Here is a 6,463-nt window from a genome sequence, read left to right as displayed (position 1 = left end):
GCAAGTATTGAGTTTTATATATAAAAAACTGAATTGGTCATACAATTATTATGTGAAAAAAAACTCTAGTAATCTAGTATGAAAACAAGATGAGTAATCTGAAAACATGAAGACATTTGGTTCAACAAAACTAGTCTGTGAGACACTAAAAAAAGTTGTGTGTATGAAGTAACGAACCTGGAATTAGAATGATGTGGCAAATTACAATTGGAATATTGGAGTTTTCCTTATTGTCAAGCAAGATATTATGGGATCAAATAAAGAAGATTTAGAGTTATATTAAATTAGAAAAGTAGGTTACCCAACATGATATGTTAGCTACTTATATATATTGGTATTAAGGCTTAAGGTTTTTCTTGAGCCGTAAATAAATAAAGGAGCCAAGTGAATAAGCTTTTAGGGTTCTTAAAAAATTTTGGTTAGATTAAGAATTGGTCAGTGACAAATCGTGTTGACTATGTGTAAATCTGATAAACATATCTTGTAAGATTGTTTAAGTGATTCTTAATAAAAAAGAGGTTCTTTTCAATATTGGCTGCATATTTGTTTTGACAATTGGTATCAGAGCAGTCAACCGACGAGAGCTTTATACTCGCCACAGGTTGAGATCTTGAGATAATGATGCAGTCGGGTAATGAGTTGATGATACTTCAAAGAGCTATGATCTTGGATGAACAAGGTTATGGGCGTTGGAAGGTACGTATGATTCAATTGATTCGTAACCTAGGAGAAGATGCATGGACGACTGTTGAAGAAGATTGGGAACCTCCTTATGAAAAAAATGAAGCAGGAGATAAGATCACTAAGCCAAATGCACGTTGGACATCGATGAGAAGAATCTGTCTAAGTATAATGCAAGGGCTCTTAACGCCATTTTTGGTGCTATTGATGATGACGAGTTTAAGCTTGTTCAAGGTTGTGAATCAGCTAAAGATGCTTGAGACATTCTACAGAAGACTCATGAAGGAAACTCAAGTGTCAAAAGAACGAGATTAGACCAACTTGCATCTCAATTTGAAGTTTTAAGGATGGATCCAGAAGAGACAATTTCTCAGTTCAGTGCAAAATTGAGTGTTATTGCGAATGAAGCAAAAAATCTTGGTAAGACCTATAAGAATACCAAGCTGGTTAAGAAGTTGCTTAGGTGTCTACCGGCTAAATATGCAGCTCATTAAGCAGTTATGAGGGTATTTGGCAACACAGACACCTTAAAATTTGAAGATCTTGTTGGTATGCTAAAATCAGAGGAGATGGAAGTTGCTGAAGAACTGAGAATTCATAGTAAAGGAATTGCATTCAAGGCAGATGACAGGAGTGATCAGTTGCAAGAGATAAAAGATAATATGTCCTTTGGCAAGAAACTTTGGAAAAGCTCTGAAGCGTGTTGAAAAAGGACAGGGACGAGAGTTAGCTAGCTGGAATCGAAGTAATACAGAGAGGTCTTGTTCTAGGCCAAATAGATCTGAGAAAGAAAAAGTTGATCGGAGAGATTAAGTGTCTTGAATGTGGTGGTTTTGGTCATTACAAACCTGAGTGTCCAATGGTTAAGCGCAAGGAGATGAAGTGCTTTGAATGTAAAGGGATTGGAAATTTAAAATTCGAATGCCCAAACATGGTGAAAGGAGATAATAAGGCATATGTTAGCTTTAGTGATTCAGAATCAGAGAGTGATGGAGATGAAGACGAATGACGAATGTTGAATCTTTTTGCATATAGTGCTAAGAGTGATGATATAGCTGATGAAAGCTCAGATGATGATGATGAAGAGTCGATTTCAAAAGAGAGCTATTGTATTTTGTACGCCAACTAGGTCCTGTTGTGCAACGAAAAATTGGTTCTTATAAAGGAAAAGCTGTGTTTGGAAGCCAAAGTCAGTATGCTTGAAGAAAATAATTCTGAAGAATTGATTGGTGAGGAACTTCCTTCTTCTGAAAAATAAGTAATAGAAAAGAAACTGAAGGCACGTCAAGAAAAGTATAGTTTAGAAAAAAAAAAAGCAACAAGTCTGGAAAGGGAGCTGAATGAGAATCACAAGAAGATTAGGATGTTGAATAATGGTGGCAAGAAGCTTGATGAGATACTATCTATGGGAATTGTAGGATCTCAGAATCGAGGTCTGGGTTATCACAAAGAGGAGACTATTGAGCTGTTGTCTCGTGATAAATTTGTAAGCTTCGTTATGAGCAATGTAATTCATGAAGTTGAGACAAGTATTCTGGAAAAAGTGGTACAACAGAAGGTCTCTGTTGCACCAACCAGGAAAACACAACATCAACCTATATCTGCTCCTGAGCGAAAAGGTTGGACTAAATCCAAGCGAGGACGATGGATTTATGAATGCTTTCATTCTGGTAAAACTGGTCATGTCTGATCTTTTTGTTATAAGTTTAAGAACAAGATTAATGAGCTTTGGATGGCAAGAAAGTGTTTTATTGATCCCTATCGTTTTTGTAGAGTCTGGGTGGCTAAAAAGGATCTGTACTATAAAAATTCCGAGAATGATGAGAAAAACTATGATCAAGATTTTAGAGATTCTGAGGAAATCAACCTATTCTGCAATCTCTCGAAGATAATCATTGAAGAAGATGTTGGAGTTGAACCTCAGGTTCTACAGAAGCATGTTGCAGAACCACCAATACAAGAAAAAATCACAACTGAATCAACCAGATCCATTAGTAATAAGAGGAAAGATGAATCGTCAGGAGTCTTAGTTATATCTAAACAGTTGCAAGGTCATAAGAATATCATAACAACTCATGAAAATGATTTTTGGTACAATGCATGATAGGAAGCTGTTGTGTTTCCCTGCTTATATGTCTTCATCCTTGTTTTTATATGAATATACACTCACGCAGGGGGAGAGTATGATAAGATGATGATATTGGTAATGATGGTGCTGTTGTAGCTGAATGTGATTGAGGGGATGTTTTTGGAAGATTCTACTAGTATTCAAATCTGAGCTTGAGTTGACACATTCGGATAAAAAGGGGGAGATTGAAAGCATGAAGACATTTGGTTCAACAAAGCTAGTCTTTGAGACACTAGAAGAAGTTGTGTGCATGAAGTAACGAACATGGAATTAGAATGACGTGGCAAATTAGAATTAGAATATTGGAGTTTTCCTTATTGTCAAGCAAGATATTATCGGATCAAATAAAGAAGATTTGGAGTTATCTTAAATTGGGAAAGTAGGTTAGCCAACACGATATGTTAGCTACCTATATATATTTGTATTAAGGCTTAAGGTTTTTCTTGAGCCGCATAGAATTAAAGGAGCCAAGCGAATAAGTTTTTTGGGTTCTTAAGAAGTTTTGGTTAGATTAAGAATTGGTCAGTGACAATTCGTGTTGACTGTGTGTAAATCTGATTAAACATATCTTGTAAGATTATTTAAGTGATTCTTGTAACATCCGTGTTCCGGGAGTAGAGTTTGGAATGTGTTGAGTAAACCAAAGAAGTAAATTTTAATTGATTTTGGTTTAATTAAATCCTGGTTTAATCTAATTAAACCAAAAAAATCCTAATTTCTCTCATGTCACGCCTCCTCTCTTCTTTTGTGCTTTTGTAGACATTGAAATTGAGAGAGAGGGAGAGAAAGTGTGAGAACCCTTGGTTTTATGGTGTAAAAGAAGAAGAGAAGTAGATCAAGCTTTTTCCTTAGAGCAAAGAGAGAAACAAAGCTGTTAGGGTTTGGGAGAAGGAGGATCCGACTGGTCAAATCGTTTTGAAAGGTATTGATTTTTGATAGGGTTGTAGCTAAGAGATTTTCGTAGACTATTCTTTTACAGAAATGAATTTGAGTTAATATTCTAGGAGATATTGGCAGTTTCGTGGGCGTTTCGTCTCAGTCGCGGATTGAGACTAGCGGGTGTTTTGGGATCGATTGCGGTTTCATCTGAAATCTGATCGTGCTGAAATTTTGTGGAAAGATTCCGGACGTATAGACCTTGCTTTTCCCAGGAGGGATTAGAAAGTTAACGGTTCGTTTTGATTTCGTGGTTTCACTTGTGAGGTTGCTCTTTTTCTGATTTTTCTGGCAGTTTGTTTTCAATGTTTGTTTATTGTTGTGATCGGTTGTAGAAGCGATTTTGGTTGTTCTTGGATATTGGAGAGCCTCTCATTTGGTTCTTGTTATTTTCGTGAATCACTTGTTAAGGTGAGTGCGCGACCATGAGCTTATCTAAGCGATTGAGTTGTATGACTTGTTTTGTGTGATGATTTGTAGGTGTGGTGAAAGTGTTATTGGTTGTTCTGTTTAATGGTTGGTTGTTATATTTTATTTGGAGTTGTACTCTTGATTTGCTTGTGTGTATAGCTCTTAGATGGGAGGATCGCCTCACTGGGTATTTCTGGTAATACTCACGCATCTCATTGTGTGTGTGGTGCAGGTAGAGGCAAAGTGTGACCGTGAGATCATGGCAATAAAGAGGAGGATGTTCTAGTGGCTCGCTTGGTTGTTGTCTAGCTTTTTTTAGATTGCTAGAGTTGAGTCCTAGAATGTTGTTTAGGATTGATGGTTTTCTGATTTATGTTGATTGCATCTTTAGTTTATGGTTTTGGAATTATTACGGTTTATTTGATATTGGTTATTTATTGGTTTTATTAATTCCGCTGTTTGGTATAATCGTGGTTAGGTGGCTAGTGGGTATGAAACCACTAGCTTAGATATTTATTATTATATCATATTTATATATTTATTATTTATTAGTTTTTTTTTTAAACGGTCAGATCGTTTCAATTGTTAATAAGAAAAAGGTTCTTTTCAATATTGTGCATTTTGTGTTTACATAATCTAGTGTGATTTTGTTTTTGTTTCGAATCTGTTTTATGTTTTTAACCGTTTGACAAAAAATATTTCTTTCCTGACATCAATGGTACTTCTTTTGTGTGTGTAAAACCACACATCTTGTAAAGGAAACTAAAAAATGTCTCAATAAAAATTAGTAGTGTTTTTGTCTCCTAACTTGTAAAACATTAATATCACCTATCCCGCATACCTGTTTTTTTGTCAACTTTTGACATAACTTCACTTATTTTGTTAGGGGACTGTCCACGTGCAAGTTGCAACCTATCTCTCTCCTTCCATATTTCCTCATTGCTTGTATCTCTCTAATAATCAAATTCCCAAAACAAGGGACGTGGATTTTGATTAGTGTGTTACAAGTACATGAATATGTGTATTTTACTTTGGTTTTGATCCATAAAGTTCCTACTGTCTGCTGCCTTCATAAGTATATACGTAAACATAATATTTGAAACTGGAAAACTATCATGATCTTTCTAATGTTTCAACATGTTTAGTCAATCAATATTTACTTTTTGGAGGAAGACATGTTTAGATATACTCTAAATGCACAAGGTACAATTTAATAGAAATTACAAAATAATTATTTATAAAACAATTATATATATATATATATTAAAAAAACATAAATAGTAATCTTCATAATACTGTCATATTAAAATTCATAAGTATTTCATCACTTAGAGCGAAAATATATACTCAACACATGGAACATCTTATTTTGTGTTGTTATGATGTATTTCATATTTAGTGAAACTAACTGGATTGAAATCGTGTTATACTATAATTTGCTTGTTTAAAATTTAAGAAAAAAGTTTATTTTCTAAAAAAATAAAAAAAAATTTGATAAAAACGTGTCAGGGTGTAAGTTTGAAAATATTTTTGTTCAATGCTCAACAGTTATCCGACCTATTTAATTTATTTGTTGTTATGATAGTATCAATGTTTATTTATTCATTTTTCTTTTCTTTTATAATAGTATTAATGTTTATTCAGTGATGATGCATTTTTCCAATGTATTCCTTATGCGAAATATAATTATGTCAACTAAACTGTTTTGGTAAAATTTCTATATCCAAATAATTACAAAGAATATTTGTTACTAATCAAAATGATTGGAAAAACAAATAAAAATCAGTTCATTATATCACTCTAGTATTTATGAATCATATTCTTGTGTTGTGTAGTTAAAGGATCACAAAACACACATACCATGTTCATTTTCTACTCATTCTAGAAAAAAACATTTTGATATCTACATAATTTCATGGAATACGACATGTCTAGAGGTTATGATATTTGTTGTTAGGAGATATAGACATATGTATCCTCATTGTCGAATCCATAATATATGAGAGAAATGCAAGAAAATGAAACTATGAACCTAATGATTTTGAATAAAACATATTTGATAATTTCATTCGCAACGAAATATCTAGATATCTTCAATACTAAAATTGATATTCAAAGAGAAAGCGTAAACCCAAAAAGTTGAGATTTTTACCATATAAAATTTCAATTTATTAATCTTCTTAATCATTTCGTTTATAATTACATATGTATGTGATACAAAGTTTATAATAACGCCTAAATTATATTTAATACCAAGTTATTTTCTGTCATTAAATATGTATGATCTTACATATTCAAAATAAACAT

The 6,463-nt window shown here is 33.3% G+C and overlaps 1 pseudogene; it reads left to right on the top strand.

Moving 5' to 3' along the window:
- Positions 1-618: 618 nt before the first annotated feature.
- On the top strand, positions 619-3,068 carry LOC147941611 (uncharacterized; annotated as a pseudogene).
- The last annotated feature ends 3,395 nt before the right edge of the window (positions 3,069-6,463 follow it).

Source organism: Camelina sativa, chromosome 7 (assembly GCF_030686135.1).
Source record: "Camelina sativa cultivar CO46 ecotype springtype chromosome 7, ASM3068613v1".
In the NCBI taxonomy this organism is placed as follows: domain Eukaryota; kingdom Viridiplantae; phylum Streptophyta; class Magnoliopsida; order Brassicales; family Brassicaceae; genus Camelina; species Camelina sativa.
This window is presented reverse-complemented; position numbering and strand designations above follow the sequence as displayed.